We start from the raw sequence: 26,845 nt of genomic DNA, 5'->3' as shown, positions 1-26,845 counted from the left end.
ATCTGAATGCTTTATATTTACATTTTGATTCAAATTAGTTCTATTTTAGAGGTAGTTTACACCACTATCAATGTCGTATGACACGAAATAAAAACATTCCATATTTACCCACGGAGGCAATGTGGAGACGTAGTTTTTTACACTTTTGCTGGTGTGGACGCACAAAGTAAATGTCGTAAGGAAAATCCCCAAGATTGCTCATATTAGCGACTATATAATGATGGAAAATTTCATGTCATATGACATTTACATATAGTGTAAACTACGCCTTAGAGTATTTTCAATATGTATTTACGTTTTTCCTGAGAAAATTTTTAAAGCGACCCCATTATTCAATATTTTCTTTGACATTAAATTTTCAATAACAACAATGTTTTTTTGTAAATTTAATAATTGTTTTAATTCACGCATTTGCCTTATATAAACTTGCCTTGGCACAAATTAAAAAATTGAAGATAATAGGTCTGTTCGATAACTTCGCAAGTAAAAAGTATTTGCAAGTTCTTGGAAATAATTGCAACTACTTCTCATTTCTCTTTTATTGAACAATTTTGTTATCGAATAGCATTTTGAAAAAGTTTGTAAAAATTTGTACAAATTTTTGGGTTATCGAACAGACCTAATAAATTCATTTCAAATAATGTCGGTAAGTATTTATTAACAGCCTGTTTCCCTAAAATAAATAAAACAATTAAGAGAAGTGAAGTAGATGTATTAAATTTTAGCATTCGAACACCCAGGCAAAGTGGTTAATATTGGTTTTGGTTTTCGAATGCTAAAATTTAATACATATGTACATTAGAGTTGTACAATCTAGTTCATTTGAAAGATCTAGTTCAATAGTTCAGCTCTTTTAACTGAACTAGTTCAGTAATCTAGTTCATAGTTCACTATCAAGTTCATTCATTCGGATCATGCCCTGTTCCTTTACGTGCAAGAGTCTTCAAGTTTTGCCACGTTTTACTCGAAAAGCGTTCCTTTACTTCAGACACCATACAATTCATATGGGGGTAGTTTGCAACTTTGTGACAGTCAGTGGGGCGGAAATGGTACTGAGGTGGTTAGGCTGCGGCTTAGCTCGCCGGAATGGGGAGGTTCTTTTTTCCGCTGAACTGTCCATTTAAAATAGTGTACCATATATTCTCATATTTTATCGGGAATTTAAACTTCAGAAATTAAAGACACAAAAAAACAATATTGCAGACGGATGTACCCTAATACATTACCTTGTGGTCATCCAATTCCAAATCAATGTTCGACAGATTTCCATCTTATGTGAGGTTAGATCTTTACCTCATTGGCTACCCACCCCTTATGACGTATTACCGTCATCCTTTGGTATTTCCTTGCCAAAAATTGTATATTTAAAAATACCCCATAAAAGCATGCAAAACTATCTGATAACTTTTCAGCCCATTGTTTTAATAAATTAACACATTTTTACTTTAAAATATATCATTGATGACAATTTTTCTATATTTTTGTAAATGTTAACATTTTTAATAATTTAACTTTTCAATAAATCGTATACAATAATATTTTTTTAAGCTAAATAAATAAATTTTCAATAATCAATTTTCTTGTGAATTTACAAAATAATGTTAAATATATAATTTCTTTACTATTTTTTTATTATGCATGCATATTAGATATAAAATATTTATTCGATTTTAACTGTTTTTAATTTTTAATTTCTTTTAAATTTTTACTTCTGTTTAGCTTATAATTTTTTTTTTACATTTAATTTATCTTATTAGTTTATTTAAATTTACAACTAATTTTCTTTCTTTAGGTATTTTTCATTATTTAATTTTTTTCTTTTTTTGACAAATTTTTTCTTTTTTTAGGGTTATGTCATATTCATACATGTGTATTTTGACATCTGTATGAAAATATGTATTTTGTTATAATTTATATTCATTTTTTCTAATTTTTTTGTGCAAATTTTCAATTTAAATCTTTTTTGTCGCTCAACCCTAATACTCATTTAGGCCGAGATAAATTTTAGAGCCTAAAGTTATGCTTTAGCATTTTTAAGGTTATGTGTTATAGTGCATTTACACCACGTGTAAAGAAGACATTTTAATACAATAAACGTGAACACTTGGAATATTTAGGGGTTCTCAATGCAATTTATGTTTCCAATTTATAATATTTTACTCTTTTTTTTTACTTTTTTGTTATGGATTCAGCTTATTTACACGTATTTGTTGACTTTTTCATACCTTATCTTCATAGGTTTGTGTACTCACTTCTATAATTTGTAATCCATCACTTTTCCAAACCATGTGGTGTAATTTTTGTGGGGTTGCTTTTATGTGAGAGGTGAGGTTATCTAACCCCAAAATTGCTCGGAATATTGTGTAGATGTCGCGAACTCATATATTTGGCGCGTTAACAAGGCAATCCTTTGGTGGTTTTAAAAGGGTATTTTAACACAATATCCTGTATTAATGACAAAAGATATTGTTATATTTAGCAATATGCCAATATCTTTAACCAATGGTTTAATAATTATGCTTACCCGAGCAGAAAATTTACACAAGATGTGTTTAAAAAAATTAATACGAAAATCCACGTATGTACGTATGTGTGTGTGTGTATGGTTCCTAATGATATTTAACAAAAAAATATGAAATTAACATTAAAATCACATTAAGAACCAACATGTATTATCATACATACAAAGAAGATTAACTTTTTCGTTACACATTTAATTTGAAATTTTGTGACATTGTATTTTTGACACCTTAACTCTTTGAAACTTTTTTGACAATGAATCGGATAAATTCATTGGCGAAACTTCAAGGTGACATTTTCCAAGGTTATAATCCTCATGGAGTTGAAGTTTCAGAGTTGAAATTTCATTTTCCTTGCAGCCCTGGTGGAACTTAAATTTGGTGCTGTAGTTCATAATGATGAGGTGTAGGGGGCGCTAGTATTGCCACTATAAATAAAAATGTAATACACAAACATCGATTCGTGTGTATCTAAAGAAAAGGATAATCTATATTTAATATATATTTATTGTATTTACAATTTATGTGTTTAAACATACATTTGTAAAATATAACAATCCTTTCAATACATGTCTTTTGTCGTACGATGTTGTCCATCAAATAAATCGTTCGATTATACAAACTGTGGTGAGAATATTTGATGTGTTCATATATTCACCACAGGTAAAAAAAAAACTTCGTTTTGGCAATACTCTGATCGAACAGATGTCAAAACAGATATTTATTTACATTTTTCTGCCGGCAAAAGGAAAACAAAACAAAAATATTGTGAAATATAAAAAGCTACAAAAAAGAAGCAAAAGTGGCTGTTTTTTTAAAAGGATGCCGTGGAAATTAAGCATTGGATTGTGCCTCCGGCGAATGTGTGCCAACAATAATAAAAAACAAATTAACGAATGGACAAGAGCTGTTGGACAAAATTCACAGCCAGGCAGGTATAAAGTGGCTGTCACAACTTTCACTACTTTTGCCGGTTTTACTATTTTCAAAAGTAAAGGAACAGACCAATAATCGTTCAATCAAACGCATACATACACCAAATAGAAACAAACAATAGCAAAAATCTTATCAATGCGAAAAACCTTTGTGCGTGTGTGTTTCTTTTTATTTTTTTCTATCCAGAACAAGGCACATTCAATATGGGAATATGTGGAATTTGTTGTGTTTTTGAAGAAATCTTCACTTTCGAACAGCTATTCATTGTACCTTGATCCAAAACGTAAACAACGTAAACAAATTCATCAAATTACGAAGGCATCACTTAACACTGACGACGGCTTAACTTCATGCATATGTGAACGACATGTTGAACTAGATTGTGAATCATTCGGTCGCCGACTGATTATAGTTCAGTGAACTATAATGAACTATATCGACTGATCTAGTTCATACGCTCTATTCAATGAATCGTTCAATTGAACTAGTTCGTTCATGAACTATACAACTCTAATGTACATCTCTTTTCATTTCTCTTCGAATTATCATAAACAGTTGCCAATCGGCTACGTCAGGTAGAATAAAGTAAAGGTAAGCCACAGCTAACAGCTGATTACAATTTTTTTCTTAAGTTAAGTTAACATTTATTGAGTCTTCTTCTTATTTCGATAACATAGTGTATGTATTATAAAATGATAACATTACACTTAGAACTATATTTGTCTTATTCCAATCAATTGAGAGTAGTAATAGTAATGCTACACGCTGAGAATAATATTAGAGAATGCATATGTGCAAAAGAATGAAAAACAAGGCTTGCTCGCGGCCTTAACAGATAGCTAACAGAGCATATTTTTTGTCTGTTAAAAAAATAAATTACTTATAACTATTCAACAAATTAAAAAGAGATAACATGAGACTGTTAATGCTAATGACAAACAGCGAGCATATGTATGTAAATACATATATGGAAACATATTAATAGCTGTGTCTATTTACGTGATAATTTGTAATAATTATTACTAATGTTGATTATTTTGACAGTTATATAAAGGAAAAGTTGCTGAAAAAAATGTTTCAACAACATTTAGTAAGTAAAAAGACACCCCTAATACTAGGTGTGTCTTTTTACGTGATAATTTGTAACAATTATTACTTTTTACACAAAAGTTCAGTAAAAGAGAGCGAAGTGATAGAACAATTTTGACAGTTCCCAGCAAAATGTTTGTAGCCAAAGAAGTAGTTAAATCATGAGTGCAAGTGATTTCGGACTACATCTTTTTACGTGAAAGAAGTCATGATTTTTACAAGGGCATGGTGCAGTGAGGATACTGTCTAATTTACTTCTTAAGCACATATTTTGCATTAGTTCTTGGTAGTGAATAAATCACAACAACATATGATTCAACTACTTCTTTGGCTACAAACAAAGATGTAGTTCGAAATCACTTTTATTATTTTTTGTATACAAATTACTTTTTATGGATGCAAACATATTGCTGTTATTAGAATTAACAAGAAACAAATTATGTTCTTTGTCTTTTTAAGTTTTTTTTTGTGCAAAATTTTGAAATTTCTAAAATGTGAAAATTTTATGAAATGGATTCAAATCGGACATTGTCAAAATGTGAAGAACGGACTGCATTTTTCATGACTCTGCGTGGACTGCTTCAAAAAAAGCTATTCAATCACTACTTCACATGGAACAACTTCAAATAAATTTTGCTGGGTTGTTTGCTGAGAAATTGCTAAAAGTTGCTGAAAGAATTTTTCCCAGCAACATTTAGCAAGTTCGATCAGCTGTTTTTTAATCATCTGCTAATGGTCAGCTGCTCAATGTTTATCTTATTTTTGTGGAAAAATACTATAAATATTACATCTAGGGTTTATTTATTGATTATTTTATTAATATGTAAATTATTTTTTATTTGTTTTGCTTAAATTGAAGAACTTTTTCATTGCTTTGGAGTTATTTTTTCGTTCATGCATTGGCGCCAATGTTTTTGTTTTGGTTATCAACTGTTATCTTGCTAAAGATTACTAAATGCTGTCTTTTTACTTTTTTCTCTATTTTCGTATCAAAGAGTAAAATCTCTCTTACTCTCTGAAAAGAAGTTACTGAATAATTACACTGGTCAACAGGACTTTTGTTTCAACCGAAGTTGCAGTTGTTTCTAGATGAAATCGGCGAGTTATTTTCAAATCCGGTCCCGGTTTTTCTCCATCAGCTCTTGTTTTTGAGATATAGCTCAAAATCGGTTTGTACGAGTTTAACCCAGACTTTCGTTATTTTCGGATACAAACAAATATTTTTTTGGTGAGTATATATCAAAAAATATAGAAAATGTACGACGGACCTTGTAAAAATTGCATATTTTGAGTACTTTAAGCTGTAATTACGTCATCGGGGGAAGTCATAGGATCTTCATATGGTACTCCGGATATGCTTAGGGTGTCTACTATATAATCCAGCATTCAAATGTATAATATAAAGTTCATAGCCCCCATGATTCGGCCATAACCTAAAAATCGCCATGAAGACTGCTAAAGGGAAATAATTTACCAGTGATATCATTACCACATAAGCCATTTACTTTTCAATGGCAGTCGTCATGATGATTTTTAGGTTATGGCTGAATAATGGGCGCTATGAACTTTATATTAAATATTTGAATACTGGACTATGTAGTAGACACCCTAAGCATATCCGCATTGCCGTATGAAGATCCTATGACTTCCCCAGATGACGTAATTACAGCTTAAAGTACTCAAAATAAGCAATTTTTACAGGGTCCGTCGTATATTTTCTATATTTTTTGATATGTACTCACCATAACTATTTCAAAACGATTTGTATCGAGCGTACAACATCTCCTTAATATATTAATGTCGAAAAACCCACAAAAAAATATTTGTTTGTATCCGAAAATAACGAAAGTCTGGGTTAAATTCGTAAAAACCTATTTTGAGATATATCTCAAAAACAAGAGCTGATGGAGAAAAACCGGGACCGGATTTGAAAATAACTCGCCGATTTCATCTAGAAACAACTGCAACTTCGTCTGAAACATTCAACTTTTTCAATTTTGTTGAGCAGTGTTATTACTGAAAAAGTAAAAAGACACAACTAATGTGTGTTAATATTAGTATCACAGATGTTTAGAACATAAAACAACATAACATATAAAAACAAAAGACAAAACGAAAGAGCGAAGCTCATATCTTATAGTTAAGATTATAAAAGCATAAAAAGTTAATTTATAATAAATATTAAAGAAATTTCAGCCCCTGTGGGCTCCTTGTGCTGCTGTTTTATAAAAATCAGGTACGTCTAAATTGTTCGGAATATCATCAAAACTTTCGTTGTGGATGCCAACTGCCGATAAATATGTTGAGTTTGACCTTTTCAGCCCGGTGAATGAGGTTCAATAATTCATTATCGTGGAATTCTAAACCATCTACAAACTTCTTTAGCTGGTAAAGGGCATATTTGCAGAAAGGCTGGATTCCTGATTTTCCATATATGTATGTATTTGAGAACTTTTTTGTACGATGTTCGTAATGTTGATTTATGCATTTTCTAAGGACATAACGCTCAAAAACTTCAAGCTCTTTGGTTACTGTTGGAGATATTGAAAACCATGTAGGGAACCCGTACAGCAGAATGGATCTTATAGCTACTTTGTACAGAAGTAGCTTTGTGTTTTGGGGCAAGTACTTGCTGTTAAATAGAAAAGATAACCTTCCAGCTATGCGTTTAGCCTTTTGTAGTGTTACACGAACATGAGAATTAAACTTCATAAGATTGTTGAAGTTGACGCCCAGGTACTTGATGGAGGTTTTAATTGGAATATCTGCTCCATTAAGTGACAGTTGAAGTTGTTTGCTCATTGGGACCACGTACCTTGGACATTTCCCTGAGGCATTTCGCAAACATATTGCATTGCTTTTGGCGGCATTGATTTTAATTCCCCATGTTTTATAATAATTGTCGATATGGACAAGGTGTGACGAATAGAGTTGGGTAATCTAGTTCCTTGTACTAGTTCCAAAACGTATGAGTAACATCATGAAATATAACGTGTGGTATTAAGTATACGCAGTCTGTTCAAAGAAAAAATGTGGGCCATTGGAACTGCGAAGTGAACGAGATAGTTCCATATAGTTCCTTTGGCACAACTCTAGTGACGAAGCTTTAGTTAACGCTATTGCTGGTGATGGATCGTGCTCATATATAAGACAATCGTCCGCATAAAGAATGTCCTGCGAATCTGTAACATGTGGGAAATCATAAAGAAAAAGATTAAATAAGAACGGGGCCAATACACTTCCTTGGGGGACTCCGCTATGTATATCTCCGAATGATGAAAAAGGAAAACTACAACAAAAATACACAACGGATCATCAAAAGATACACGAAAGGTAACAAATTAACAGCCAAATTAAAAACATCAACATCGTTTCTAATGAAATGCAAACAATTCGGAATAACTCCAAACTTCATCAGCAACAGTACCAAGAACATTTATAATTTTTTCAAAGTAAACAATGACATCGCGCCAAACACCAAACGAAGTTTAGACAAATATGTCAACAACTTCCACCACAAAGTTCTCAATCTCCTAATACAACAAAAACATAATCTAACTCACAAAAACAAAATATCGCAGTCTCAACTCCAAAAACAACTGACTACTCTCTTAGATGAAATTGACATGAAACGATTCATAGAGAGCGAAACTTCACTGTTTGAGAGTTACACAAACACACACAAAAGTTCACAAATAAAAAAGCTCCAGTCATTACGACAAGAGAAGACAGAGATTGAAATGAACAATAACAATGGATGGTTTGTCAATAAGACAAAAAGAGACATTCCTGAAGACATCGAGTGGTTACTCTCGCTAGGGCCGAAGTATGCAACTCCCACAACAACAAAAACTTTTCCACTCCTAACAGTCATTGCAGAAGGGGAAGACTGCATACAAACAATAAACGACAAAGAGAAACAAGAGGTAGCTAGAACAAAATTAGTTTCTCTCATAGACGATCAAATGAAGAAAACAACGATAAACACCACAGACAAATTAATACTTAACACAGTGGGACGGTGCAAAACCTATTTAAAAGAAAACGAAGACATTTTAATTATGAGTGCGGACAAAGGTGGGAAAACGGTGGCTATGGATAAAAACGAATATGTATCCAAAATGTCAGCGATTGTAGGTGACCTTTGCACAAATAGAAGACTTCCAAGGGATCCTACATACAACTTACAAACCAAAAATAATTCACTCGTCGATAAACTATTTAAATTAAATATTATTAATGAAATTCAAAAACTCAAACTGACGACCAAAACGGCAGTTGCACCAAGAATCTACGGCTTGCCCAAGATTCATAAAAATGGAATTCCTCTCAGACCGATCTGTTCAACTGTGAACTCTCCCGCAATAGGACTTTGTAGATACATTGTCGACATTTTAAAACATCTTACCAAGGACTCAGTTTACAATGTAAAGGACGCAAAGGAATTCAAAACCAAAATCAAGGACATCAAAATAAGCGATGATGATGTCCTTGTATCATTTGACGTGGTATCGCTGTTCCCCAGTATTCCTGTTAATTTGGCGCTAAACGCGATAGAAGACCAATGGGAAATTATTCGGACGTACACAGCGATACCAAAAGAACTTTTCATGGAGATTTTGACACTGTGTATAAAGGATACATGATATTTTAGTTATGGAGACAAAATTTATAAACAAAATAAAGGCATGCCAATGGGATCTCCGGCTTCGCCAGTAGTAGCAGACATCGTCATGGAAAAATTACTTCAAACATCTATAGGAAAAATGCACACCAAGCCTAAAATCTTAATAAAATATGTAGACGATATTTTTACTATAATAAAGAAAAGTGATATTGCGTCTACACTGGTCATCTTAAATGAATATAATCCCCAAATCAAATTCACAATGGAAACAGAGAATAATAACAAACTCCCATACCTGGATTCGGTAGTGATTAGAAGTGGAAATGAGCTGAAAGTTGATTGGTACCAGAAACCCACCGCTTCGGGTAGACTTATCAATTTTACGTCTAAACATCCTCGAAGAACCATTATAAACACAGCGACTAATTTTATAACAAGAATATTGGAGATTAGTGACAGGGAATTTCATGCCAACAACATCATCAAAATTAAAGAAATTCTTCAAAAAAATAACTTTCCTATCAAAACAATCGAAAATTTAGTTGAGCGGGTAACAAGCAAAAATGCAGAGAGTCAAATGAGGAAAAGAAAATCTACAAAACAATAACATATACAAAGGGTTTCTCAGAAAGATTAAAACAATCAAAAATATATGACGAACAAAAATATGAACTTGCTTACAGGTCGAACAATACCCTAAGCAGGGTGTTTAGCAGACTCAAGGATAGAGTTAAGGATGAAGACAAATCCAATGTGGTTTACCGCATACCATGCAAAGGTGACAAGTCCAACTTATGTCGTAAGGTATATGTTGGCACTACCAAAACCAAACTTAAGACGAGAGTATCAGGCCACAAATCAGACCACAAAGCTGTTAATAAACCCCCAGAACAAAAGACCGCACTTGCAGCCCACTGTGCATTAACACAACACACCCCCGATTTCAATAATATCAAAATATTGACTCAAGAGAGTAACTACCATAAACGCTACACTCTTGAAATGTTACATATCATCAATACTCCCAACGATATCAGATTAAATTACAAAACAGACACAGATAACTGCGCTCAAATGTACCGACACACTGTGAACAAATACAAACGCGACAAGTTTTAGTTGAAGAAAGTACTTGGCAGCAAACTTACCACAACTCTCTTTCAAGTAAATCAATTAATAAATAGTTTCATGTAAAATTTGTTAAGTTTTAATAATCTTTTGTAGTTCCCTGAAGATGATTGGAGGTTCCAATCGAAATATTGGAAAATAAAGAAATTTAAATCAGAACATCAGATTTTTTTATTTAAAAAGCCTGCAGCCAAACAATCCTTAACCCACAAAAATTTTACAAACAAGGCAAACGATACCCTCATCAACACAAAACACGGAAGGCTCGCCGTAATCATGACCATCTACAAAACTTTAAAGGAAAACTACAACAAAAATACACAACGGATCATCAAAAGATACACGAAAGGTAACAAATTAACAGCCAAATTAAAAACATCAACATCGTTTCTAATGAAATGCAAACAATTCGGAATAACTCCAAACTTCATCAGCAACAGTACCAAGAACATTTATAATTTTTTCAAAGTAAACAATGACATCGCGCCAAACACCAAACGAAGTTTAGACAAATATGTCAACAACTTCCACCACAAAGTTCTCAATCTCCTAATACAACAAAAACATAATCTAACTCACAAAAACAAAATATCGCAGTCTCAACTCCAAAAACAACTGACTACTCTCTTAGATGAAGTTGACATGAAACGATTCATAGAGAGCGAAACTACACTGTTTGAGAGTTACACAAACACACACAAAAGTTCACAAATAAAAAAGCTCCAGTCATTACGACAAGAGAAGACAGAGATTGAAATGAACAATAACAATGGATGGTTTGTCAATAAGACAAAAAGAGACATTCCTGAAGACATCGAGTGGTTACTCTCGCTAGGGCCGAAGTATGCAACTCCCACAACAACAAAAACTTTTCCACTCCTAACAGTCATTGCAGAAGGGGAAGACTGCATACAAACAATAAACGACAAGGAGAAACAAGAGGTAGCTAGAACAAAATTAGTTTCTCTCATAGACGATCAAATGAAGAAAACAACGATAAACACCACAGACAAATTAATACTTAACACAGTGGGACGGTGCAAAACCTATTTAAAAGAAAACGAAGACATTTTAATTATGAGTGCGGACAAAGGTGGGAAAACGGTGGCTATGGATAAAAACGAATATGTATCCAAAATGTCAGCGATTGTAGGTGACCTTTGCACATATAGAAGACTTCCAAGGGATCCTACATACAACTTACAAACCAAAAATAATTCACTCGTCGATAAACTATTTAAATTAAATATTATTAATGAAATTCAAAAACTCAAACTGACGACCAAAACGGCAGTTGCACCAAGAATCTACGGCTTGCCCAAGATTCATAAAAATGGAATTCCTCTCAGACCGATCTGTTCAACTGTGAACTCTCCCGCAATAGGACTTTGTAGATACATTGTCGACATTTTAAAACATCTTACCAAGGACTCAGTTTACAATGTAAAGGACGCAAAGGAATTCAAAACCAAAATCAAGGACATCAAAATAAGCGATGATGATGTCCTTGTATCATTTGACGTTCCCCAGTATTCCTGTTAATTTGGCGCTAAACGCGATAGAAGACCAATGGGAAATTATTCGGACGTACACAGCGATACCAAAAGAACTTTTCATGGAGATTTTGACACTGTGTATAAAGGATACACGATATTTTAGTTATGGAGACAAAATTTATAAACAAAATAAAGGCATGCCAATGGGATCTCCGGCTTCGCCAGTAGTAGCAGACATCGTCATGGAAAAATTACTTCAAACATCTATAGGAAAAATGCACACAAAGCCTAAAATCTTAATAAAATATGTAGACGATATTTTTACTATAATAAAGAAAAGTGATATTGCGTCTACACTGGTCATCTCAAATGAATATAATCCCCAAATCAAATTCACAATGGAAACAGAGAATAATAACAAACTCCCATACCTGGATTCGGTAGTGATTAGAAGTGGAAATGAGCTGAAAGTTGATTGGTACCAGAAACCCACCGCTTCGGGTAGACTTATCAATTTTACGTCTAAACATCCTCGAAGAACCATTATAAACACAGCGACTAATTTTATAACAAGAATATTGGAGATTAGTGACAGGGAATTTCATGCCAACAACATCATCAAAATTAAAGAAATTCTTCAAAAAAATAACTTTCCTATCAAAACAATCGAAAATTTAGTTGAGCGGGTAACAAGCAAAAATGCAGAGAGTCAAATGAGGAAAAGAAAATCTACAAAACAATAACATATACAAAGGGTTTCTCAGAAAGATTAAAACAATCAAAAATATATGACGAACAAAAATATGAACTTGCTTACAGGTCGAACAATACCCTAAGCAGGGTGTTTAGCAGACTCAAGGATAGAGTTAAGGATGAAGACAAATCCAATGTGGTTTACCGCATACCATGCAAAGGTGACAAGTCCAACTTATGTCGTAAGGTATATGTTGGCACTACCAAAACCAAACTTAAGACGAGAGTATCAGGCCACAAATCAGACCAAAAAGCTGTTAATAAACCCCCAGAACAAAAGACCGCACTTGCAGCCCACTGTGCATTAACACAACACACCCCCGATTTCAATAATATCAAAATATTGACTCAAGAGAGTAACTACCATAAACGCTCTACACTCTTGAAATGTTACATATCATCAATACTCCCAACGATATCAGATTAAATTACAAAACAGACACAGATAACTGCGCTCAAATGTACCGACACACTGTGAACAAATACAAACGCGACAAGTTTTAGTTGAAGAAAGTACTTGGCAGCAAAATTACCACAACTCTCTTTCAAGTAAATCAATTAATAAATAGTTTCATGTAAAATTTGTTAAGTTTTAATAATCTTTTGTAGTTCCCTGAAGATGATTGGAGGTTCCAATCGAAATATTGGAAAATAAAGAAATTTAAATCAGAACATCAGATTTTTTTATTTAAAAAGCCTGCAGCCAAACAATCCTTAACCCACAAAAATTTTACAAACAAGGCAAACGATACCCTCATCAACAAATGAAAACGTTTCCTTTATCTGTACTGTAAATTTTCTGTTCTGGAAATAACTTTGAATTGTTCTGACTATAAATGGATCAATGCCCAAATCTATCAACTTGTACAGAATTCCAATATGTGACACCGAATCAAATGCCTTCTCTATATCTAATGAGATGGCAACGGCACAAATTTGATTCCGGAGGTTGTTCGTGACATCACTATGAAACTTTAGCAATGCATGCTGGGTAGAATGGTGTTTTTTGGTCAGGGAATTTTGAAGCCAAATTGATGATTGGAAATTGGTTCTATAATAAATTGATTATCTATTTTTTTCTCGTAGGACGTGCTCGTACATTTTTCCAATGTTGGGTAAAAGAGACATTGGGCGAAAGTCCGACACAGATGAGCTATTTGCGGTTTTCTTAATTGGAATAATCTTGGCCATTTTCCAACTGGAAGGAAAGTAAAAATTGTTCAAGCAGTGATTGAATAAACATGTGAGTAATTGAATTGTTGATTCAGGGAATTTTATATTTATATAATTTGAAATTCCATCAATTCCACATGACTTCTTGTTATTTGTTGAAGATATAATACTTTTGATTTTTTCAGTGTTTGTAAAATGGAGATTATCATCATTGCTCAACGCCATGGTAGAACAAGAAAAGGTAGCAGCAATACCCAGCTGACTGAACTGGGTTGTAGTGTTAGTGTCAAATTCCATTCGACATTTTATGTATTTATTTCTATGTTCGATGTATATTAGGGATATATATTTTTGAAGAACAAATTTATTCATCAGAAAAAAAAACTATTTCCCATAAAGACGGCTTCATATGATTGACATGTAACCTCCTCCAGGTCCGAACGACATGCCGCACACTAAAACACCGCTTATAGAGGCGGTACAATATTTGTTAATATGTGTGGTATTTTGTTAAACTTGAAAAGAATAAAGCCCTAATAAACATGTGCTTTTTTGTTTTCAAAAGCAAATGATTGAAACATCTTCTCTTTTTTCAATGAATTACCAGCGACCCGAAACATTTTTGCAAGTATTCTACTTTCTGCGAGAAATTATGCATTTAGTGGAATGATATGGAAACATTCAAATTGAAAATCTAACGAGTTTTCATTCATGTTTTCCAAAATATTCAATCAAATGTGAAAAATGATTAGTTTTTTAAATTCCAATAATTTATAGACATTTCCTTGTTTTGTTTACATTTACGTTGACACTAAGGTTTACAAACAAAAACAAATTCCTTTGTGGTTGTTGTTCGAGTTGTATTTGTTGTAGTATTAACTTTACCTTGTATTTGTTCTACCATGGCTCAACGCATTAAACTGCTCATTAAATGAAAAAATATGACGAGGAACGGAATTAAAAATGTTATCGACTTTAGAGTCAAGATCCGGTACTGGCCGTTCAGGTGTCCTATGAGCGAATACCGATGAGAAGTATGTCTGGAATTGATCAGCTATTGCCGACGGTGATGTAATCGTATTATTGTCATAGACAATGCTCTGACAAAAGGGAGCTTTATTCATGTATCAATGTGTAAGCATCATTAAATTTTTGAATAGTATCATCTATTTCTTCATTATTTAGATTTCTGTCGTGGGGAGGCATAACTTGGCGGGATGCCATATCCAAATCCAATCGGTGTTTTTATAGGACGTAAATCTTTTTGGAGTATCTAGAATTATATCGCAGCGATCCAATTGTAGAGAAAGTTTAAGAGGATAATGGTCGGAGAACGATGGTAAGGTATCCAAGTTGTAATTTGAAAGTATTCCATTAATGAGATTTGTACTAATTAGAAAATGGTCGAGAAATGACGGACCGTTTGGGTAAGATGGTGAAAAAGCACATAGGCGAGTCACCTCTAACGAATTATCATCTGACCAAGTTTGCAGCACTTTACCGTTGGAATTATCACTGACGTCTCCCCATGTAAGATTTTTTGAATTCAGGTCTCCGCCTATGATGAAGGCGTCGAAGGTGTGGCAAAATTGAATTAAGATATCCAAATCATGCCTCAATTGCTGAACAGAATGATTGCATGGGATATAAACAGAACCAATTAACCATCTCTGGTGATTGCCATTCAATACTGTATCAATTTGAATGAAAGGAGTACAAAGTCCAATGCCGCTCAAAACTACTCTATTAAATTTAATAGTATTTTTGAAATTATACCCCGAAAGATTAATTTTTTGTATCTTCGCAGGTGCAGTTCTTGGATGAAGGCCATATCTATTTTGTTTCTTGTTAAAGTATTATGGAGATCTATTTGTCTACTTGTGTCGACAAGCGACCTGACATTAAAGGTTAATAAATTGAGTGATCTAAGGTCCATAATTGTTTTTAACTTTATTTAATAGACGCAGAAATTCTGTTTTTGCATCCGCCTTTGACATTGTTTGATATTTTGAGAGAAACATGCTTATCTCCTGCTCAAGTGACATCTCTTCTGGCTCCAAGAAGAAATTAGCTAACTTCAAAAACTCTTCAATTACAGAAGGTTTTTGATGATTGTTATTTTGTTGGGTATGTTGACTGGCAAAAAGACTTGAGAAGCTTTTTCCTGTGGAGATTCTTGAAATGTTTACCGCTCTATTTACGTTGGCTCGAGCTATATGTTTTTCCTCAATTGCCTTATTGATTTTGCTACGGCGAGAAGCAACGAATTTTTTGTACGTTGGACAACCCTTCCAGTTAGCCGGATGTCCAGATTCACCACAGTTGATGCAGTATGGCGCAGAAGATTCCGAACGCACTCGTTGACATTCACCAGGGGCATGCTCCTGGTCGCATTTAACGCACTTGAAGGCTGAATTGCAGTTCCGCGATACGTGGCCCCACTTCTGGCATCTGTGGCACTGTACTTCGGAATTTTTTCTTTTTGGTTTTTCCCATGTGCATGCTTGACCTTGAATAAGATTAATGCGGCTCACGTCCCTAAGTTTTTTTTTCCAGGACGCAGGGAAACAATGAACAACCCGAGGTCTTTGTTTTTCTTCACAGAAGTCGGAGTTTTGAACTTCTTTACGCTGTCTACTGTCTCGTGGACAAGAATGTCGAGTTCAGTTTTTATATCAGCCTCATCAGTGCCTGGATATAAACCTCTGATTATTAATGACTCTTGCTTAATTTCCTTAGGCGTGAATGAGTACGAATGTATATTTTTTTCTTTTAACACTGCCATCATAGAGGACTGAATAGCTGGGTCTGCAAAGTAAAGCTTGCTTTTGCTTCTGTTGACATTTTTTATTCTAAAGGAAGATACGGGAATGGTTGACTTCAACGATTCAAATAAAGTTTTAATGTTGACATTGAAGACAACAATTGGCGGGCACCAAGATTTTGCTGGTGCTGAAGTTGTTTGTATTGTTTCTTTTACTGAAGAAGTGCGAGGTTCTGTGGCTGGGTGGTTATTTTCCAGATTAACATCTGCAAGGACTCCCAAAATGCCAAATTTATTTTGGTCATTAGGGTTGTAACTCAACAATTTCCTTTTGAGATCAGAAATATTTACGTTTACTGGCGAAAAGGCGCCCTCCAACTTTTGCCTTTTCCGCTCATTTGACTTAACGTTAACGACGTTTATTGCTACATCACCGTTGAGTTGAGGAGTAGATGTTACTTCTTCAAAGTCGATGTCATCAAGAGTTGGACCGGGCATCTTAAATGCAGAAAATTGCAATTAAAATGCCGGGTAATGCGTTGTTAGAATTTATTTGCGCTTAAAAATTTGACGTCCGAACAGTTCGAGTGTTACCACCTTTCACAATTTTTTTCTTTTTATGGCCTAATCTGTCAAAGGCAGGGTTGACATTTTGTACTGTTTTTGACATTATGCAATCATAAAGGTAGATGCATCGCTGAATTGTTCCAACAAAAAACTTCTGCTGTAACACTATATCTTAAAATTGAAAACAAGGACAAAAAATGTGTATTCGCGTGGCAAAATAAAATTGTTGATTTTTTTAGCAAAACTTACGAATGAACGATTTATCAAATATTGATATTAATTTAAATTTGTTCCAAAAGTACGGGAATGTAAAAATTACAATTTTTGTAAAAATTCTGCTGACATTTATCTGATAAAAATCGGATGCCAGCAATCACGATGTCAGATTAGCCAAACTTGTCAAGTAGAAAATAAGTGAATGACATTTTTTCACTGTCATAAGTTTGGGAAGAACTTTTGCTATTTTTGGAACACTTTTCCAACAAGAATATTCTGGATCCTAGCTAAAGAAATGTTTTTACCAAGGCCAAGAAAGTCGGCCATTCAGTGTTATGTTAACAACTTTTGACAACAAACATAATAGATTGTTCATTATTGTGATTTGATTTCCTTTGTATTTTATGTCACAATAATTTATTTGACAGCAAACTAAATAGTCAGGGCTGAGTGTCCGATTGTATAGACTGTGGTTTTTACTCTATATGGCACTTTTAACATATAAAAAGTGAAGCTCTAAGTTCCATAATATGTTTTTGTAATACGGGATAGCTATGCAGATACATCTACCATTATTATTGTACCATGCCATTTGACGTTTTAAGCCATGACTGCAGGGTGGCATTTTTCAGTGATTTTCATACCTAGCCTACCTCTACTTTATTGTACCATGGGCTACGTCATGCCCCATACACCAAACCAACCAAAAACGACCCAAAGGAAATAGGACGAGGAAATCAGCAAGCCTTTTCTTCGGGCCAGACCAAACAACAAAAGTTGCAAAAAGGTACAAAAACAACAACACATCATCCACCCAAAATAATGAGGAAGAAATTCAAAATGGTGGTGAAATCCAAAATGGGCAAAAACCAACAAATACGTCCCAATTTACATTAGGCGAGTTTACTTGCGGCAATTGTCAGGTTGTAGGTGAGAGAGGGTGCTGAGAGGCAAAGGGTTACCATATGCCTCACCTCTCTCTCCTACAAAATGACAATTGCCGCAAGTAAACTCGCCCAATTTAAATTGGGACTATGTAAACAAAAAATTCATGAATTTTATTGAAATAAAAACTTACCCCTTGTAAGAAAATTTATTCTCACACGAGTTCTCAAATTTTGTAGATCGATTTATTTACTCCCTTTAGCGCAAATGTAGAGCGCTGATTTTTCAATGAGGAAACGATATATGGAACGGGAATACGAAAAATTTGGTACTAAGACAATAGTTGTAATTTTAGGGTCTTAGATCCATAAAATATCGAAAGAAAAGAGCATTTGTTTTTTTTTTATTTATTGAAATACAAGAAAAAGGGCCTTGGTTGATTCTATTAACGCCGCATAGCAAATAAAAACAAATCAATTTTAAAAAAAATTTAGGGAATAACTTTTAAAATATATTGGAAAATAACTATAATATAAACAATTTTTACAACTTTTATTTTTTTCGTAATATTACCTTCGAGTTTTTATCAGATGACTTTCTATTGAAAATCTGTTAGTCTCCTCAACGACAACGATCACACAAAGGTACAGACCATTGATTTAAAGGTATGCAAATGATATTTTATACATATTGAGAACACACTGTGCCAAATTTCAGTCAATATGATTGTAAAATGTTGCTAATAGGTAAAAAATATCTTAAATCGGGAGGTACGGATACATGGGGGCTATATCAAAACATGGACGCAGAGACTCCATTTTCAATACTGTATATTCTCTTGATATAATTAAGATTTGAGCCAAATTTCGTCAGCCTACGTCAAGTGGTTCGGCAGTTAAAGAGTTTTTACCTTACATTTGGGTAAATATTCGGGTATTTACCCACTTGTTTAAAGTATTAGAAAACGTCGACCTATGTTGACAAATTTTTGAACGATATTTTCCACATATTGAGAACTCACTGTGCCAATTTCAGCCAATATGATTGTAAAATGTGGCTAATAGGTAAAAAATACCTTAAATCGGGAGGTACGGATACATGGGGGCTATATCAAAACATGGATCCAGATACCCCATTTTCAATACTAGATATTCTCTTGATAGAAGTAAGATTTCGTCAGCCTACGTCAAGTGGTTCGGCAGTTAAATAGTTTTTACCCTACATTTGGGTAAATATTCGGGTATTTACCCACTTGTTTAAAGTATTGTAAAACTATACATTTTGAAACGATTTCATAGCCTAACCCTTGAAATAGGGTGTAAGATGTTGTATTGGCGATTCAATATAGTTAATACCCACAAATGGGTATTTACCCAATTTACACCATTGGGTATTTACCCACTGTCCATCTCTAATGCAGCCACTCCTTAAAGTGTGTGCTGCTTTAGGTTTTTTTTTTGCAGAAGGAAGTTTCAAAGATCCCATGGCAATGACTTTTACCCCGGTATGGCTCAGTCCATATTGTCAGTGGTATCAGTAAGTGTTGCAGTAAATAGAGGAAAAACTGTGTAAACGTTGGTGTAGTTGCGGTATTCTTATTATTAGCTAATTTTCTCTTTATTGTAGCTTTAAAATGAATCCACACTCTGCGCCATTCATCTGGTGTACGGTTGGTGGACCACCCCAACAAAAAATTTTGAAGTTGTGCATGTGGAGTTATGATTTCACAACATCCTTCGATGCAGTCCACACGGAGTTATGAAAAATGCACTCCGTTGAAACAATTTATAAGCAGTTGCTTTAGAGATCCAAAAAAAAAAAACGAAAACAGTTGGTTGATCCCTACCCACAGCTGGCGAAATCATTTATTCTAAAAATAAGAGCGAGTGCATACATTCCTAAGAATTTGTTATAAAATAAAGAAATAAAAACTTAAGTTACGAACATTTTTGCTGTAATTCACGTGGCGTATATTTTTAATGGAGTGGAGTACAGTCGGAGTCAATGTCGAAAACTGAACCAGTGATGGGAAGTCAACATAGAAAACCATTAGGATGATGATGCAAAATCAGATGCGGAGAAAGTAAACTCAAATGTGTTTGAATTTAATGGAAACTTTTTTTAACCCAGATATGCCCATTGCTTGATCGTGATCATTTTAAAAGTATTTTTATATTATTTTAGAAGCAAATGTGAAATAATAACAGTATGTTTATTAGGGTTATGACTTTTTGACCTTTTTTCTAAAAAATGATTTCCTGTAGCGAGAATGAATGAACTTTTGCCTATTAATGTCAAAAATAACATTCATTACAGTTTATTATTAAAAAAGGTCACGCACAAACCACTTTGAAAAAAATGATTTTTTGGAAAATCCTATGAAATGAAAAAAATTGTTTTTCTCAAAAAAAATATTTCCTGTTGCATGAATGAATGACCTTCGACCTATTAATAACCAAAATAACTTTTATTCCATTTAAATATAAAAAAAGGTCACGCACAAACCACTTTCAATTTATATGATATATGGAGTTATGTATGATATAGAATTATATATATGTATGTTATGATATGGCGATAAAATTGGTGAGAAACAAAAGCTTATGTCATTTTGGTTATGTCGTGTGGTTTTAAAGCATTTTTTGAACCATATATGTTCATAAAGTGACTCCAAATTTTTTTCAAAAAAGCTCATATATGAAAACTTTGAAAGCTTTTTGTGCGTGAGCTTTTTTGTCGAATCGACTTATAATTAAGATTTTATCTAATCTTAGGCAAAAGTTCATCAAAATATGATACAGGGATATGAGGTTGTAAAAAAGTCATAACCCTAATGTTTATACGTTTTTTAAAAATTTTTTGAAAAAAGTGGTTTTTGAGGCCACTTTTGGACACAGGGTTTTATCATATAACTGGGAGTTATGGGACACAAAACATTTGACATATAGTCCAAAGACATCTTTTCGGCATCTAGTTAACGTTTTTTCGTAGTAGGCTCCACATCGTGTATGTTTTCGTTATAAAACTACCCAATAATTAATCGGTCATAACGCAAATCATTGTAAAAACTAAGCGATAGGTGGCAACTTCGATGAACTAGACCTCAAAACTCAAAAATAGTAGCTCAAAATAATGGAATCACATAATATCCCAAGAGCTACAGATGTGTACTGAGTATATCACCAAAATAAACGGTACTTTGATAAACATAACATATCAAATTAGCAAGAATTTTGTGTGTCCTATATATAGGACGTTGGGCATATCTGGGTTAATTTGTGTTTATATAATAAAGTTCTTTGCATTATTGTTTTACACACCCAGCAAAAAATTTGGAAGTTGTGCAATTGGAGTTATGATTTCACAACATCTTTCGATGTAGTCCAACAGAGTTATGAACAAGTAAGAAAAGCGTTAAGTTCGGTCGGGCCGAACTTTTTATACCCTCCACCACAAATTTCAGCCATTTCGGTGGATTAATGTGGCCACAACCTTCAAAATACCGAAATTCGGAAAGTACCGTTCTATGGGGGCTATATGATGGCGTGGACCTATATAAACATTTTATGGTAGAAATGTTTCTTAGCCTCTGGAAACACAAAATACAAAGTTACAACCGATTCTTTGGTCAAATTGGTCTAATGCATTCAAAATATATTAAAATGACGCGTACTTTATAAGGGGTCTTATGTGGGGACTATACCAAAACGTGGACCTATATAACCCAACTTTGGTAGGAATGTTTTCTGGCCTCTGAAGACACAAAATACCAAATTACAACCAATTCTGTGGTCAAATGGGTCTAATACATTCAAAATATATTAAAATGACGCGTACTTTATATGGGGCCTTATGTGGGGGCTATACCAAAACGTGGACCTATATAACCCAACTTTGATAGAAATATTTTTTGGCCTCTGGAGACACAAAGTACCAAATTACAACCAATTCGGTGGTAAAATGGGCCAAATATCTTAAAAATTCCTTAAAACGACGGACATGGCTATATCGATGTAGAATTGCACGCTGATCAATAATATATATACCTTGTGGGGTCTACAATGATTATTTCGAGTAGTTACAAACGTAGTGACAAACTTAATATACCCCCATCCTATGGTGGAGGGAATAAAAATGCACTCGATATGCATTCGATACATTTTATAAGCAGTTGCTGTAGAGACGGAAATTATTAATGGAGCGGAGTTGGAGTCCATGTCGAAAGCTGAACTAGTGATGGGAAGGCAACATAAAAAAACATTAAGATGATGAAAGAAAATCAGATGCGCTTGGATTAAATCGAGAACGGAGGAAGTAGGCTCAAATGTGATTGAATTTGATGGAAACTTTTTTTAATTTGTGTTTATATAATAAAGTTCTTTGTGTTCTTGTTTTACACAAATAATAAATGCATTTTATTTATTTTAAAATTCATAAGTGAACTCATAGGAAAAGATGTACTCCAACGTAGAGTTGTTAAATCTAGTGAACTAGTTCAGTACCATAGTTCGTTTGCGTATGAGTTATTTCATACAAACAAAGAGATAAAATCAATCATTCGCAAATTGTTCAAAGAAACGACCGGTGTCCATTGAACTATATTTTGAACTAGGTCGTTCAATTGAACTAGATGTTAACAACTCTACTCCAACGGCAAATGTACCGTACACTTGTAGTGATTCAACTGAATCACTACAAGTGTACAGTACATTTGCCGTCGGAGTACATCTTTTCCTATGAATTCACTTATTAATTTTACAAGAGAGCGCGCAGCTAGGATGCACTCCAGTTTGTTTCCACAGCACACAGCCGTGATGCACTCCGTTTTCGATCCAAATCACAACTTTTTATGTAGTATTTTGGATTGAATTTAAAGGCACTCTTCGGATTGTGTTTTTAATCAATCCAAAGATGCAGTAAAAACGCAAGCTATTACGAAATATCCCAGAATAAAATGCATTTATTATTTGTGTAAAACAAGAATACAAAGAACTTTATTAAACACAGATTAAAAAAGTTGCCATTAAATTCAATCATTCAATCTCCGTTCTCCATTAATCCAAGCGCATATGATTTTGCTTCATCATACTAAAGGTTTTTTTATGTTGACTTCCCATCACTAGTTCAGCTTTCGACATGGACTCCAACTGCACTTCACTCCATTAACAATTTCCGTCTCGTGAATTACAGCAAAAATGTTCACAACTTCAGTTTTTATTTCTTTATTTTATAACAAACTCTCCGAAATGTATACACTGTTGTTTGTCTTTTGAAGAAATGTGTAGGGATCAACCAACTGTTTTTTCTGTAGGGATCTCTATAGCAACTGCTTATAAAATGTATGTTACGGAGTGCATTTTTCATAACTCTGTTGGACTACATCGAAAGATGTTGTGAAATCATAACTCCAATTGCACAACTTCCAACATTTTTTGCTGGGTACGGTTGGCGTAGTCGTATCCAAAACTGCAAGTTGACGCGTCTAAACGATTGATTGGTATTATGAATATATTCGTCCTTAAAAGCTAAAATATCAAATTTTAAAGAATTCTTTTGGTAAAAAAAATTAATAGAATTGTTAGTAGATCATGTTTAAACTTTTAATCCAGAAGAAAAACCAACCCTACAGTTTTTACAATCAAATGGTCTGTTCCTTTACTTTAAAAAATGGTAACAATGGCAAAAAATGGTAAAAGTGGTGAACTGGTCTCATATAAATTGTATGTTTGTTAGAGTAAAGGAACGCTTTGCAGGTTAAAAATGGTAAGAAATGGTAACCTCAGGCAGGTAAAGGAACAGAGCTAAAATAATTGTTTGGCGTATACGTTTTTGTAGTAATTGGCGTAGTCGTTGTCGTAGGGTTATTTTATGGTATCACGAAAAATTTACGACAACGACAATTTTTTCTCATACAAAATTAAAAAATATATATTTTTTAATTGTAAAATAATTCGTTCGAAATCTTTGAACAAGAACTAAGAAATTTGCATTGCATGAATCGTTATATGAGGACTCTAACAGATTTTCAATAGAAACCCAGCAAAAAGTTTGCCTCCAAAGAGGCAGTTAAATCATATGTACAAGTGATTTGTAAGTGCATCAAATTATGCATTTTCACTCATGATTTTTACAAGAGCGTGACTACTGAAAGATGCACTCCATTGCACTGCATTTTAACTGACCTTTTGGCATTGCATTTTAACTGACACTTTGGCATTGCATTTTAACTAAACCTTTGGGGTTAGAATAGGATGCAGTCCAAAGCACGTGTTTTGATACATTCTGCGGAATGTGTGCAAGCTATTACAAAATTTCCCAGAACAAATAAAATGCATTTATTATTTGTGTAAAACAAAAATATTAAGAACTTTATTACATTAACACAAATTATGAAAATTCTCCATTGAATTCAATCGCAACCATGCGTGTTTCCTCCGCTCTCCATTTAATCCAAGCTGAACTGTTCTTGCTTCATCTGCCAAATGAGTTTGATACTGTCTTCCCATCACCAGTTAAGATTTCGACATGTACTCCAACAGCACTCCATAGGGAAATTTTCTTACCGAAAAAATGTTCGCAAATTAAATATTTTTTATTTTATATTAACAAATTTTTGCAAATGTTAACACGCTTATCTCTTTTTGGAAAATGTAGAGATGTACAATCTGATTTATGTACTTGTAGGGATCTCTAATAACTGCTAATAAAATGTAGCGAACGGAGTGCCTTTTTCACGACTCCGTTTGGACTGCATCCGGATGCTGTTAAATTGTGAGGAATTGGAGTGCCTTTTTCACGACTCCGTTGAACTGCATCCGGATGTTGTTAATATAAGACAAGTGGATGTGATTCTTTGGATTGCATCCAAATGCAGTTAAAATGTGAGAAATGTAGTGCCTTTTTCACGACTCCGTTTGAACTACATCAAAACATGCCGTGAAAGAACTAGTCCACAGTGCACTACTTCCAATTTATTTTGCTGGGAAGTTTGTCATCTGATAAAAACACGAAATTTGTCATACGAAAATGTATAAATTTATTTTAGTTATTTTCCAATATATTTCTTAATCATTGCCAAAAAATTCTTTTGAAATTGATTTGTTTTTATTTTTATATGCAGTCTTTAGCAAAATCGGACTCTTTCCTCATATTTCAACGCCATACGTGATACCGATTTGTCGTATCAAAAAAATAAATGTTATTTATAACCCAAGAAATCCGTCCAGGGAATGATGAATGTATTTCTTTCGATATTTTATGGTCCTATGATGCTATAAAATAAAAAATGTTAGTAGTTTATAATTTTTCATCATATAAAAAATGTAAACTACGACTACGCCTACGACATTTGAACGCATACGACTACGCCATTATTTGTGTAAGGCCATGTTTATATTATAGCCTTTTGCAGGGTTAATCTTCTTTATGAGGATTTGTTTGACGTATATGTAATGGAATTGACATTTAAAACACAGTGGGTTTGTTAAATACTGTTAAATATATACGTACTATAAAACAAGAATAATCAGAACTTTATTACATTAACTCTAATTATAAAAACTCCATTAAATGTAATCGTGACTGAATTTGCTTCCTCTGCTCTGCATTTTATGCCATCGCAATTGATTGTGCTTCGTCATCCAAAGAGTTTTTATATGTACATATCCTCCCACTCCAGCTCAAATTTCGAAATTAACTCCAACTCCACTCCAAAACTAATTTCCGTCTCGGGAATTACCGCAATGTTCCAACTTTAATTTGTATTTCTTTATTTTTTAAACAAATTCTTAGAATTTTAGACACTTTTTTTTATATTTGGAAAAAAACTGCGACATCTTTTCTAGGGATTAACAAATTGGCTTGTGCTTGTAGCGATCTTTAATGGGGTTTCTACACGGTATGTTTTTTACATATTCATGCATAGCAAATGTCACTTTTTTCACCCATATGTAATTCCTTCTGCACGGCAAAATTTTATTTTTCATTCGTTTTCTGTTGTTTTCTTTATTTATATCGCGTACAAACAAAACAGCTGTTTACCTTTGGTTGTACAGACGAGAATAGAGCGCGTTCTATTCGAAAAATATACATATGTATGCACATAACACTTTGATGCATTGAAATTTCTGTATGGTTCACACCATGTGTACAAAATTCAGATTTGTAAAAAGTGACAGTTGGTATGCACAATTATGTAAAAAACATACCGTGTAGAACACCTTTAAGCGAGTGCTTCTAAAATGTATCGAACGGAGTGCATTTTTCATAACACCGTGTGGACTGCATTCAAAGATGTTGTGAAATTATAACTCCGCATTGCACTACTTCCAAACTTTTTTGCTGGGTAGTTTCACCAAAAAGCCTGACTCCACGAGCTACGTTTGGGTAGATTTCCATTTTTGCATTTCAAATTGCTGTTTTGTAGTAATTTTTGCCATTATAATTACTCAAACACCAAAAAACGTATATAATATTAAACAAATTCACTTAAAATAAATGAAAATGTTACTTATGTTTCAATTTTTCGTTTTTATTCACTTGTAAATATGCTAATTTGTTGTCGCCCGAAAATTAACTTTAGAGCGACAGAATTTGGCGGCGTCTGGCGACTTTTGCCAACCATAAAATGGTTGGTTATAGCCCTACCCTACACCACACTGTTTTAATGACTTTGCCTTTGAGAATATTATCA

At 33.6% G+C, this 26,845-nt stretch overlaps 1 long non-coding RNA gene across 3 annotated transcripts; it reads left to right on the top strand.

Moving 5' to 3' along the window:
* Positions 1 to 6,616: 6,616 nt before the first annotated feature.
* LOC141402077 (uncharacterized) lies at positions 6,617 to 15,654 on the top strand. 3 transcript variants are annotated; one of them, XR_012412516.1, is made up of 8 exons: positions 6,617 to 6,780; positions 6,866 to 6,980; positions 7,041 to 7,165; positions 13,635 to 13,791; positions 13,907 to 14,855; positions 14,907 to 15,060; positions 15,119 to 15,148; positions 15,208 to 15,654. It is a non-coding gene; the product is annotated as an uncharacterized lncRNA (long non-coding RNA). The 3 variants fall into 3 exon arrangements; XR_012412515.1 differs by having other exon boundaries at positions 15,119 to 15,494; XR_012412514.1 differs by having other exon boundaries at positions 13,907 to 15,060; positions 15,119 to 15,654.
* Positions 15,655 to 26,845: the final 11,191 nt, after the last annotated feature.

The sequence above is a fragment of the Musca autumnalis genome, unplaced genomic scaffold, assembly GCF_047663935.1.
Source record: "Musca autumnalis isolate F117 unplaced genomic scaffold, ASM4766393v1 scaffold_4, whole genome shotgun sequence".
In the NCBI taxonomy this organism is placed as follows: Eukaryota; Metazoa; Arthropoda; class Insecta; order Diptera; family Muscidae; genus Musca; species Musca autumnalis.
This window is presented reverse-complemented; position numbering and strand designations above follow the sequence as displayed.